Consider the following 13,222-nt stretch of genomic DNA (forward strand, 5'->3'; position numbering starts at 1 on the left):
TGCTCCACTTACTCACTGTCTCTAGTCTTGTTCTTGTTTCTTGCCTCGCCTTTTTGTTTTGTTTATTTTTTGTAATTTTGCTGCCACGTCAAAAATACTTTTGTTTAAAAATATATATATTTTTTTTTTCTAACTTTATCTCCGCCCGTCGTGACATATCCTGAGAGTTTCATTAAAATCTGCCAAATAAGATATTTTGCTAACAGACAGAGTTCACTATAAACTGTTTTTGGGAAAATTGTAAACAAAGATCTTGCGTGATCTATCACAGCCATCTTAAATTGGGTTGTCTCCAAATGTTAATGTACATCTGATAATTACTTGCTGTGAGTTTCATTCAAATTCGTCCAGTGGTTGCTGAGATATTTTCCTAACAGACAGACTCAAACACACACACTGTCAAAATACGATCACACAAAAGCAGCAGTAAACATGACAGGCACATTTGATAGCTATTGATGGCTGTATTTCTGCGAGAAAAGTAATAAAAGATGCCTGGAATCTCTTTAAATTAATATACACAAAGGTGAAGTTTTAATTTGAGAGGAATAAACGTGAAATGAGGGGTTATGATCCGTATTCACGAGCAGAATGTTTCACAAGCATTTCTTTTTGTGCTCGCCTGGCCTTGATGTTTCAAATGTGACTTTAAAAAAAAAAAGGGAAGCAGTTAGCAGTTACACTAAAAATAATAAAGACCCACAAGGGTCAAGACAAAAATCCGTTCTCTGTGATTTGTTGACCTTAAATGAGCACTTGAGAATAGACCACATGAATATATTTCCCCGTCGCAGAGCAGACCTCGAATAGCAAATTGCTTTACAAAATGAAGCAATGTGTGTTCATGTGCAGAACTGGGATGTTTTTATCCATTTAATCTTTCAAGATTTACAATAGTCTAAAGGTTTGGTGAAAAACAAGTGGTAAAGAAGTAAAAAAAGAAAAAACAACATTCAATGAAGCACATAAAGCCAAGACTCCCTGAGTCAGGTTTGGCAACGTCTGTGATTTATCTAATTCACAGACGCACATATGTAGATGTGATTGGATCGATGGAGCAGAATAAACACAATTTGGGGATTAAATCTCGATACATTAGCAACAAAATCTTTTTTAAGACTTAAGTTAGTTTCTACAGCAGGAGTGGGCACATTCAGGGTGGCATTTCAAAGGACCAAAAATTATGCCAAATATCAATTTTTAAATAAGATATAAATATGGTTTCCGTGAGCTGCTAAGGGTAGACAATGCAACTAGGCAATAAAACATCTTGACTGCTCATAGTGAGACTTTAATCTTTTGATATTGAATAATTAACAGTGGAAAAAAGTATGCATGTTTTGCAGGATTGACATGACGATAACACCTTAATCCCTTAACTCCATATATACATCATTGGTAAACGAGCACGCCCAAGAAATGCACGAGAAACTGCTGTAAATATCATTGAGCTGGCCTTCAAAATAAAAGCACAGCAAAATTAAATTTTGGATTTGCGTGCAGAGCATAAACTAATATATATTGATATCTTCATCCATCCATCCATTTTCTCTACCTGCTGCTTCTTTCCTGGTCACGGGGAGCTGGCATCTATCTCCAGCCGTCCCTGTGCGAGAGACGGGGGACACCCTGGACAGGTTGTAGGTCCATCACAGGGACACACAGAGACAAACAACCATTAACCTAACATGCATGTTTTTGCTCTGTGGGAGGAAACCTACATGCACACAGGGAGAACATGTAAACTCCAGGTCGGGAAGCAATCCTTCTTGCTGTGAGGCAGCAGCTCCAACCACTGCACCACTGCGCCACCCTTCCATAAAACAATTCCTGCTGGCTTCAAGTACCAACAACAAGAGGAGGAGAGGACAGTTGGTCCACCAGTATAACATGTCTACAGAGCAGAATGATTTTTATTTTTTTATTGACTTCCCACAATCCGGATGGAGACGGTGCGTAAGATGCCCATGTGTGCTCTGGAGATATCTGCTAAAAAGTTAAACAGATCAGGTGAAAATGTGTAGGAACAACGCATCGGTGGTTCAGCTCTTCTTCTGGTGCCATTCCTGCTTTGTAGTGACACCTACTGTTCAGGAGGAGAACTGCAGTGAGTGTAGCGCGACTCAAGCCCAAGTAGTAAGCAGTACGATTTTAATGCCATAATTTATGTACCAATCCAGAAATTACATCAGTCTTCAACGCCTTGCTTTTTCTGTAGATCATGGAACTGACCTAGATCTGATCTGATCTGATCAATTAAAGAAAAAGAAATTAAAAAGGGGCCAAGCAAGTGTTAAGATTAAAATATAAATAAATTAGTTTTACCTGAGCCAACCTTCCTGTCAGCTTAAATAATCTAGCATGCAGTCACAGGATCTCCAGACAAATAAAAAAATAAAACAAGAGCGTCCCACCTGCTAAATACAGCCTTCTTTTTATCAAAGTAATTTTACTTTTCAGGCCTGCGAGAACGCAAAATATTTACAGACAAAAAAAAGTGAGTTGTTAGAAAATGCATACATTGAATTTCTGCATACCAATCACGTCTTGGTATAGATTTGCCTTTGGGATGTGCTTTAATTGCGTAAATGCTCTCGGTGCCGCGTTTCTGTTTCATCTTCATCGTAACTCAAACTATATCTTCCCCCAGTCAAATCTGTATTTACTTTGAGGTTATAAAACTCTGAACACATGCATTGAACACAAAAAGACTTGATACAACCCTTACTCTTGCAAGGTGAAATCTTTTCATTAAAGAAAACAAACAAGAGAACACACAAACTCAATATAAACAGAAAGTCTTTCATCAATACATACAAGAATTTAATTAACAGCTATTGATAAGCGCTGCCTGTCTTAAGGACATGTTTGTTTGTGTATATAGACATATTCATGTGGGCGTGTGTTTGTGCATCTTAAGGACCTGCTCATTATACAGTCATCTTCTTAATTTGTGAACCATGAAGAGGAGACGCACACGCTAGTAGTGTGTGAGCGACAAACACAGTATGTTGACAGATTAGATGGGAGTTTTTAATCGTTTTAATTAAGCCTAATTTTTATTTGTTGAATATGTGGCATTTATGAGGTTCACAAGGATATAAAAGCAGATCAAATGCTAATTAGAGCACAAGAACTTCATTTTATTACAAGACTCTCTCAAGGAGAAGATGATGAAAACTTTGCAAAGAATAATTCAAGGGCTTTTCTGTGGATGCAGGTCTAAGTTTAGACTTTAATCTAAATAAAGTCAAATTCAACTTAAAAATAAAAACTTTATACAAGTATTCCTGAAGGACAAGCAGCAGGTTGTGAGACTGGAAAAGATAAACATGCACCTTCATGGCAATCAACACTGGTATCCCCCAGGGGTGTGTACTTTCCCCACTACTCTTCTTCTTATCCATTCATGAATACCTCTTCTTAGATGCCTCTATTATGCTTTTAAATTTTGCATACAAGATGCTAGATGTCTGCTTGATCCAGGACAGTGATACAGGAAGGAGGTCGAGCAGCTAGCTTGGTGCAGTTACAACAAACTAGAGTTCAACACCAAAGAGACTGTGGAGATGACAGTGGCCTTTTGGAGGCTGTTTAAAATGCATTTAGCTTTCTTTTTACAAAAACTGCAGTGTGGCAGACTGACAAAGTTCCTCTGTTCCTTCCTCTGAAACGTAATTAGCACGAGCTTTCAGGAAAATGTCAAAATTTGATGCTAAATGTGTCATAAAGGACGCTGGTCTTTGAAAAACAGGTGCTTTTTTTTGAATTTGCAGTTATTTACATCAACAAAGGCTGGTTTTCCTCTAAATGTGTGCATAATACTCAATTTAAAACTGAACAAACTGCATCAGAGGAGAGAGGCGCCGTTTGGATGGCAGCAAAGTTCGAGGCACAAGTTTCCCTTTGCAAGAACTTTGTAAATTAGTCCAATGTGCAACATTTGAAATTGTGCCTCCAAAAACAATTCCATTAATGAATCTTTTTAAATTCCCTTTCATTTATTCTTACCATACATATAGATTATGTTTTAGAGTTAAATCATATTTTTTCGCCACATGACTTCCATACATTTGTTACTCTTCTGTTCATTTGTTACTCTTTTGTTCATTTGTTACTCTTTGCAAGAAACTGTTTGCCTGATGTATGGCCTATGAATATTTTTACTTGATTCTACTTCCGTTTCTTTTTAATGTTGTTAAATTGTGCAGTTGTAAACAGATGCTGATAATGGAGGCTTTAGTCATCATGAAAAATTCCTTTTGCAATAAAGCTTTCAGTTGAAAACAAATTAAAAAACATACTGCAAAGAAGCATCAAAACATCTTGAGTTTACTTTTTTGTGGCAAAGAACAGCTTCCAAAGGCAAAGGCGACAAGTTTACTTCTGTAAAACTTTTTAAAGGCACTAATTGGGCAGCTCGGCCCAGTGAGTAGGGGTCGGAGGATCTGGGGTTCGATCTCCAACCTGTGTTTATGAATGAGTGAATGAGAAACTTTGCACAGTGCTTTGCAGAACCTTGAGAGGTTAAAAAGCTGCTTTATAAGTTGTGGACCACTGAATGGTTTAAGTTTACACACAACTGTCTGGGGAAAGTCTATAATTTCCCTACTAATTCACAGGTAGAAGTGATGTGTTGAGAGTGTGTGTGCTATGAGACAACTATCTGCCTTTCTAGGACAGTAATTTAATCAGCTCTCCATGGAAGGGGAGCCTCACAGATACACCAACGCTCCTGCCAAAAGACAACACCCAACCCTCCCTTCCTCAACGCACCTGAGACTAAAATAACTGTCTCCACACATACGTACATCCTTGCAACTGAGTACACTCATGTGCCAGCATAAAGCCACAGCGCCGTTTGTTCCCACACTGCACACACACACACACACACACACACACACACACACACACACACACACACAGTACACACACAGTTTTCCAGGACATTATTTGTAAAAACACGTAAAGGAATCTTAAGGGGACGGTTCACAGTTTTTTATGTGGGGTTATTGCAGAAGTTCTGGGTAGTAGGTGTCTTACTTGCAGAAAACAGCAGTCAGAGCAATAAAAAAAGAGCAAAGGATAAAAATGTAAAGAGCCCGAGAGAGTAAACAAGTATCGAGAAACAATAATTTAAGAATACAAAAAGAAGAAAAATAGCATTTTACCGTCTGACAGTGGCTCAGATATCGTACAAACTTCACTAAATGAAATGATGTTCTCTGCAAAACATCCCCTAAAAGCAACACTGGTCTATTTTATACAAGTGCATTTATTTAACCACCTGACAGGATGTTGTAAAAATAATAATACCGAACAGCTTCCAGGTGATTTAATGAAATCAACCAAATGTGTGTCTGAATCATCACACGAGTGCATTTTATACAAGCCAGGGATGAATTTACCATTCTTCAAGTGCAGCTTTTAAAACATCAAGATATATAGTGTGCATTGTGATAAAGGCCCCAAAACTTAAGATGTTAGTTATTAGTTAAATCACTCATATTTAGATGCAAATATGAGATATTTCAAATATTGTGTAAATGCTTTTTAATTTCATGTGGTTTCTGCACAAACAGCAATCAGGTGTTAGAGTCTGAAGAGCAGGACGTTTGTTTTGACTGCTGGAAGAAGTCGAACAAATTGTTTTCATTTGGCTGTAAGGTTTTATCGTTTAGATTTAAAAACCAAAGAGGTGACTGCATCAGCTGATCCATGTTTTAATGGTGAAATGATAAAAGAGGATTGTGGAAATGGGGAAATCAGTGAATGTTTTTGGTCCAGCGGTTTGTGCACGTTGGACAGATGTGCAGATAAATCGTCACAGTGGGCAGGCGGGAGTTAACACAACCGAAGGAGCCTTCGCACAAACTCTCACGTCGAGCACATTTAGTACCTCGTAAAATAAAGCCTCGCTGACCCTGAAGAAACGACACGCAGATTGAAGCTAGCAGGAGCGAAGGAGGAGGAGGAGATGACACGGAGAAGGGAGGAGGACACACCTGTTATTAGCTTTTCTCCAGACGGTCGATCAGATGGAGGCTGAGACGGACGGATCGCAGGAGGAACGGTGGGAAGTGTGAGGGGATGACAGGAGATCCTTGGAGAGAAAGAGAGAGATTGTCGAGCATTAATAATGAATATCGGCTCCTTAGAGACTTTGTTCAGACATTAATAATGAATCAGACTCAGCTGGAGGAGGCAAACGATCACCTCGGCAGAACTTACCCGAGGAAAAAGAACAGAAAGAAACTGTTGGTCTGATCGCAAATTAGCTAAACTTTTTGGCATCGAAGAACTTCCTGATTTATGTTTATCCTACAATATGTGCTTTCAAACAAACTAACCAGCAGTTAAACATCATAAAGGACTGGGACTTATTTGCATCTGATGCTGAAAACGGTAATCATCCTGGATCCCTCAGTGAGCCCGATTGAAAATGAGGTGTTTCACAGATTACACTGAAACCAACCAGGTAACATGAAATTACAGAAAACATTTCCTGAAAGAGGCCAGAGGTGGAGTTAGAAATGTTGCCGCTGAGTTGGAGCGACAAAAACACAGCCTTTCCTCAAAAGTTTATGCACATAAAAATATAAACTAATTCACACACGGTGCATGGCGGGAAAATAGGAGATAAACACGAACAAATGCATGCATTAACTAGTAAATTTATTATTTTTCTTCTTGTCTTGGGTTTGTAACATCCACATCGCCCACCAGCCAAAAGGTGTTCAACATGGCCGCCACAGCCAACTGACCTTAAACACAAAAATGACCACAACTCAGACGATTTTACTGATTTTGTGCTCAAATCTGGTATGGTAGTAGCTGAGGGTCATTCACAACGCACAATCCAAGAGCTACTTATGGTGCAAGAACTTTAGCATTAACTGCTGGTGTCAACCCTGTGTCTGTTAGCAAAATATCTCATGAACCAAACTTTCAGAAGAGTCACCTCTACTACTGATTGCCTTTTGGAGTCAATCCGATTTAAGATGGCCGCCACAGCTAATCAACAGCAGCCAACAGAACAATGCCTATAACCTAATTTGGTGACATCTTGTAATATCCTGTGGAGATTACGCTTTACTTTATTTTAAAGGTTTGACCAAAAACGGCTACAAATCTGACGAAACTCTAGCATGAAAGGTGGCGGACGATATGCATTCCTTCAAAGAAAACCAGGCCTTTAATCCAAACCAATTTACTTCACACACTCCCTTATTTTGTGTCCACACACACAAACACACACACACACACACACGGGCAGTTCATCTAAACGAACATCCTGACGGCGAATCGTTGCCATTTAGCAACAAAGACCTCAGCTTGTTGCCTCTTCATGCCTCTTTCTCTTTCTCTTTCTGGCCAGTACGGGTGTATAATTGTTGTTGACATATCTAGACACACAACAACATGAGTTTAACATCTACAACACACGTGCGCGTGTGTTTAACACACACACACAGAGTTATGGGTGTATAATTACAGTGAGAGAAGCAGCACTGAGGAATAATTACAGAGGCTGGTTGCTGCTGTTGTTGTTGTTGTTGTTTCCAACAAATAAACCAGTACACAAACAAGATGGAGGGATGAGCGGCAGGTCAAGTGATCTCTGTGATGACTCCGTAAAACAGCATCCTCTCTCAGAGCTGTGCGTTGTCACTTTCAAGGTTTGCATCCACCTGCTTCCTTCAGTCCTCACAGGTATCGTTTGGATCAACGCCAACATGGAGGCACATGAGCATCAGAACGACAGCCCAGTCACCAAAGTCTCGCTTTTATGATTGTTTTTAAAAACCAGAGTCGTGATTTATAACCAGAATATAGTTCAGACATTAAGGGTTTTCCTCCTAAACACTCGGTGTTGCTACAGAAAGAACTCTTACAATGCAGAATCAGCAGTTTAAGAAAGCTTGAAGGAAAACAAGGTAATCGCTGCTGCTTCTTGGGATTTCTTTAAAAAAATAAAACTTTTGGTGGTAAAACGGGACAAACGCAGTAACTTCCGTTCAACATTTTCTGGACTCTGCTCCTCCAGAAGTTGCAAATTAACTCAAGCTCGACCAATCTCTGCAAATTTTACAAATCACCACAACCTTTCCATAAATTTGACCAATCACCCCCTTCCCCGGGCTTCAACCTGTGAGATTAAATCATGTCCGGCGGCAGAATACCATCAAATATTACCGTTAAAGTCAGTGTGAAAGTGTTCAACACTGTTTCTGCACAACGTGCAACATTTTGGTGGAACGCAGATGAAAAACGTGGATTGAAAAGCGCTTTTCTACCAGAATGACTGCAAACACGACAGAAACAAGGAGAGTTTAAAAACACGCGTCTATGGAAAATGTTACAAAAGCATAATTATAAACTTAAAGAGGTGTGCTCGTCCACGAGGGTTTGTGCAAAGATACAAAACAAATTAAGAAAGGATTCAAATAAACTCTTTATGCTTTATGACTTGACCAGTTTTACTGGATTTGCTGATTTCTAAATAAATGTTTTAGTTGTTTTACTTATTTCTTCATGCGCTGTATTCCTCTCTGAGTGACTTCTGCGTTTTTTTAAATCTATAATAAAAATGTTTCTTTAAGTAAGCCCTTGATCAGATCTGTAGTTGGCACCTCGAACAATATCACTGTAAAAATCCAGGGTCTTATTTGAAAATGTTACTTGCAGCTTTTTATTGTAAATTCATTTGACCATTTAGCCATGTTTAAAAAAAACAAACAAAAAAAAGATTTTAAAGGTTGCAACTTTGATCACAATTTTTTTTTTAAAAACGCTGCCACCAAATGAGTGATTTTAGGCTACAATAATCACAAAAACTCTGCAGAACCCTGGAGACCATTTGTATGTCGATTCATGTCGCTGCGTTTACATCCGTCTGTTTGTATGAACTTTGTGGTGCGCATTTCTCATTTCCAGTATTTCCAAAAGTCACTATAAATACACTTCTTTTATATTGAAAATGTCCAAAATTCAATTCACAAACACTCGATGTCGATCTATGCCACCCTCCGTGGGTCGAGGGCCGACTTTCAATAAACTGCTGCTCTAAAACCCTGATCCAGAATCAGATCTGAGCTCTTCTAAAACAGCCTCTCACTAACAAAATAGCAAGAAATGTGACTATTTCTTGTTGCAGTTTCCACATGCTGAGTTAAAGCTAAACGTTTTAAACCCAGCAGTTTTTAGTGTGTGACTGAAAAGTTGCTCCAAACAAATGCAGTTCACGCGTTCGGCTGCATACTTGCATGTACGATCATTCAAACAATTCCACTTCCTTCCCAATTTCCAAAAGTTTCTTTTTTTTAAAACAAAACACACACACACACACACAGTCGGTGCCCAGGCAGTCACCTGCGCTGAAGGTAAATGGAGTGTGAGGTTTTACTGGCGCTGTGATTATGGGGTTCGGCTCAGGAGGAAATGTGTGTTTAGTTTGTTTGTGTGCTATCAGACAGCAGGTGGCAGAGTCAGCACACCACCTCTCGACCTGCGCCGAGGGAGCTGGGGGGGGGCAAGGTGCAGAGACAGACGGTGGGAGGAGTCCACGGGGGGTGCTCGTAGAAAGTAAGTCTAAACTTAACTCAGAGGAGCAACAAGAGGAAAATATCAGGTAAAAAGATAAGCGAGAGTCCATCAGGATCTTTCAAAGACTGAGTTATCTGTGCATGTGTGCAGAGCAGGAGATTGTGAGATTATTCTTCTGTGTCTGAGAGAACGAGAGGGGGGGGGACAAAAAAAAAAAGGGGAGCTCTGTTGCATGCAGACAAAAAGACAGATGAAAACCGGGTGATAAACGAGTGCAGAATGAGGTGGCTTTGTTCTACTGAAGGGCTGATGAAGAGCTAACTCTGACTGGGAAATCATAGCTTGGCGCAGCTCTCTGCCTTTCATTCAGCTGCTCTTTGTTCTCATTCCTAACCTTCACTTCTTTTCATTTTGGGTCTGGTTTTATCGCCCGCCACCGAAGGCGAGGGCAGAGCGATCATGTTTTTGCCCGTGTGTGTGTGCTCATTTGTCCGTACCGTTAGCAAAAAATCTCATGAACCAGTGGAGGGATCTGAAGGAAACTCTCAGGACGAAATCACAGGATGTACATCTGCAACTGATTAACCCATTCGAGATGGCCGCCACAGCTAAGTGACATTACCAAACAACAAACTGGTTATGACATCCTCTAAGCCCAAACTGATTGAGACGGATCCATTTTTAAAAAACTATGGCAGTAACTTCTGGAGGCAACTCTTGTTAGCAAAATATAAGATGTGCACGGTCTAGAATACAGTTCTGCACGCTGTGATTTTCAAAAAACGGGGCCCGCAGGTCACAAACACACACAAATCTGCAGCTTTTCTCAGTTGCCAAATAGGAAAAAGTTGCAGCGCAGTGAGATATCGCCTGAACTGATTAAAGTGTGTGTGTTTGCTGAAGATGCCTACACACACATCCTACTTTTATTTCTTTTTTATTTAACTGTTTCTTCAATCAATCAGGCCCAACACCTCATATTATGACTAATTACACTGCTCTGGCTGACATTTTTATGCTAATTTTATTCATTTTGTTGCCAAAAAGAGAGTCAAAGTAATGTACATGTGTAAAAAGAAAAAAAAAAAGGTTGATTTATTTTGTCCTGTGTGAGTTTCATAAAACAACAAAAGTCAATAAACTGTTTATTTAAGCTCCCCTCTCCGTACCAAAGGCTATCACTGTAATACCACACGCAAACATGGCAGCCTGATTACAATGAATATAGTTTGATCCCTGAAGTGATGGCCACTCTAAAACAAGCTGAAAGCGCCCTCCCCATTGACCGTCTGTGACATTGTGTACAAAATGATTCGGGTCAGTGAGCAGGAGTAGGGAAAAAAAGAGACAAAAACGAAAGAAAATCTGCTTACACCAAGTTTGTTTTTGCTTGTTTTTTCAGTCTTTTGTTTGTTGGTGTTATTTGTGTTTTATTTAGAATCTCCTCGTCCCTCGTCGTGTATATTTGGCTCGGCTACAAGGCGTTAATGAAAGCGTTTTCAGGCAAACATGTTGATTTTTGTTTGTTTCCATGGGGATCCAGGAGGCCCGACGATGTCACAGAGACTTCGGCCAACAGACTGCCGGGAGACGTTGCTGCCGTTCCTCTCTTTTATCGGCATTGTGAGCCGTTGTTTCTCCACCTTTAAGCCGCTCTTCAGCTCCGTTTCCCTCCTTTTTTCTGCCACTTTCTCACATTCTCTTATTCGTTTTTTTGCCCTTTGTTGTCGTCTACGTGTGAAGAGCTGCGATAAATAAAGACAAACCCGGCAGAATGTTTTTGTCTGTTCTTTTGAGAGATGGACGCCAGCTCTCTGATAGCATTGTTAGCCTCTGCACCTCTCCTCACTCCACTGCACAGGCTTTCTTCCCACCCCCTCCATCCACCCAGGCCGTGAGCCAGGAAGGCGGCTTCAGGGCCAGGCCGGGCCAGGACGGAGGCTTCATTATGGGGTTGTAGGGGGCATTGGTGCTGGAGGCTGAGGACCAGGGATCCAGGCCAAGCTCCAGACCCAAGACCCTGATCTGGCTCGACAGCCGGCCCACTACAGGGCCTTCATGGTTGGGCACAGCATCGGGCCAAGAGGGGAGGTGGAGGTCTCAGTAGTGGTAATGGCTGTGGTTAGATTAAGACCTTCTCTGAGAGTCGGCACAATGGAGAAGGTCTGCACGTACACACACACACACACACAGCTTGTATTCATCCATCAGAGGCAGAACAGCATGAATAAATACATGAGCGCAGTGGAGCTCCATAGGTCTGATAAAACAAAAAAAAAACCACATGAATCAAAAAACTGGAGGAAAAAAACGACAAAACTAGAAAAATTATTAAGGATGACTTATGAAAACCTGCCATTTCCCTGAGCTTAGACTGGAAGGAGTTTAAACATCATCTGCAGAAGAACTCAAATTTAAATTTCATGCCAAAGTTTGCTTAAGCTGATCAGCTGTGGCAGCCATTTTGAATCGGGCTGACCCCAAACAATAATCGGTTGCATTCGTACATCCAATGATTACTTTGAGTTTCATTAAAATCCGTCTGGTGGTTTCTGAGATATTTTTTGCAGGTGCACAAATCAGATTTAGAGGCGTCAGAAGATAAAAAGCTGAAGTGACAAGCAGTGGATCTAAAGGATGAAAGCTCAGGAGGAAAAGTCTTTAAGATCTTTTTTTTTTCAGTCCATTGAGCCCTTCATGTCATATTCATGCTCTTTATTATAGGCTTTTAAAAAGAGCATTTAAATACACATTTCTTTGCCTCATCATTTCAATTTAAATCCCATCAGAGAAGATTTGAGTGGACAACATCCACCTGAGCGACACCACATACAGCATATGACCAGAACATACAGAGTGCTGCAGATCCATGGAAACAATCAGAAGATATTTTTACATCTGGGGTAGTTTGGAGTGATCTATAAATGTGTTTCTCCCATTTTATTATATCAAAATATTCTGAAGCCTAACAGGTTTTGATGCCATACAAACACTAAGTGATATAAAGTCCTGTAACATGCTTCCTAAAACCCTAGTACCTTTTTTTCCTGGTTTTAGGAGGATATCATCATTTGCAACTTGTTTCCATCACAGTTAAGGGAACCCTATTATTTATCAGGGCTGTAACGGTAAACACAAATCATGGTTTGGTACATGCCTCGATTCTGGGCTCAGGGTTTGATGCTAAAAGGTTAAAGAAACATAAGCCAAATGCCACCCCGCTCCCTAAAAAAGAAAGCAAACCATCCTTGTTGGAGGGGAGGTGAAGGATTTGTCAACTGGTGACGTCACTTTAAATTTAAAATTAAAGTCAAATCTCATTCATCCAATTTGAACTACAAACAGCGTCCTACAGGTCACGTGTCAAACAAAACATTTGTCAAACTCCCAAACTGAAACATCTCCCTGAGGAAAATGGGACCTAAAATTGTTTGTTTGTTTAAATTATTTATTCTACCACAATCTTAAAAAAGTATTTTACTGGGATTTGATGTGGCAGATCAGCAGAAAATGGCGCATAATTTGGGAAGTGAAAGGAAAACGACATGGTTCTAAGTTGGGTTTTTGACAAATAAAAATCTGAACAAATACTCTGATAACTAAAACTAAAATGCAGCACGACAAATCAGAAGTCACCTCATTAGTAAATCCAGCAGTTCTGTTTAGGCCCCAGAGG

The 13,222-nt window shown here is 40.1% G+C and overlaps 1 long non-coding RNA gene across 2 annotated transcripts in view; it reads right to left on the bottom strand.

The window, feature by feature from the left end:
- LOC108242194 overlaps positions 1–13,222 on the bottom strand; it is a 249,138-nt gene that overhangs the window by 123,684 nt on the left and 112,232 nt on the right. For both annotated transcript variants that reach the window (XR_005232765.1, XR_005232764.1), the window contains exon 4: positions 6,006–6,103. This is a non-coding gene — a long non-coding RNA (uncharacterized LOC108242194). The remainder of the gene's footprint in view (positions 1–6,005; positions 6,104–13,222) is intronic.

This window comes from Kryptolebias marmoratus, linkage group LG23 (assembly GCF_001649575.2).
Source record: "Kryptolebias marmoratus isolate JLee-2015 linkage group LG23, ASM164957v2, whole genome shotgun sequence".
In the NCBI taxonomy this organism is placed as follows: Eukaryota; Metazoa; Chordata; class Actinopteri; order Cyprinodontiformes; family Rivulidae; genus Kryptolebias; species Kryptolebias marmoratus.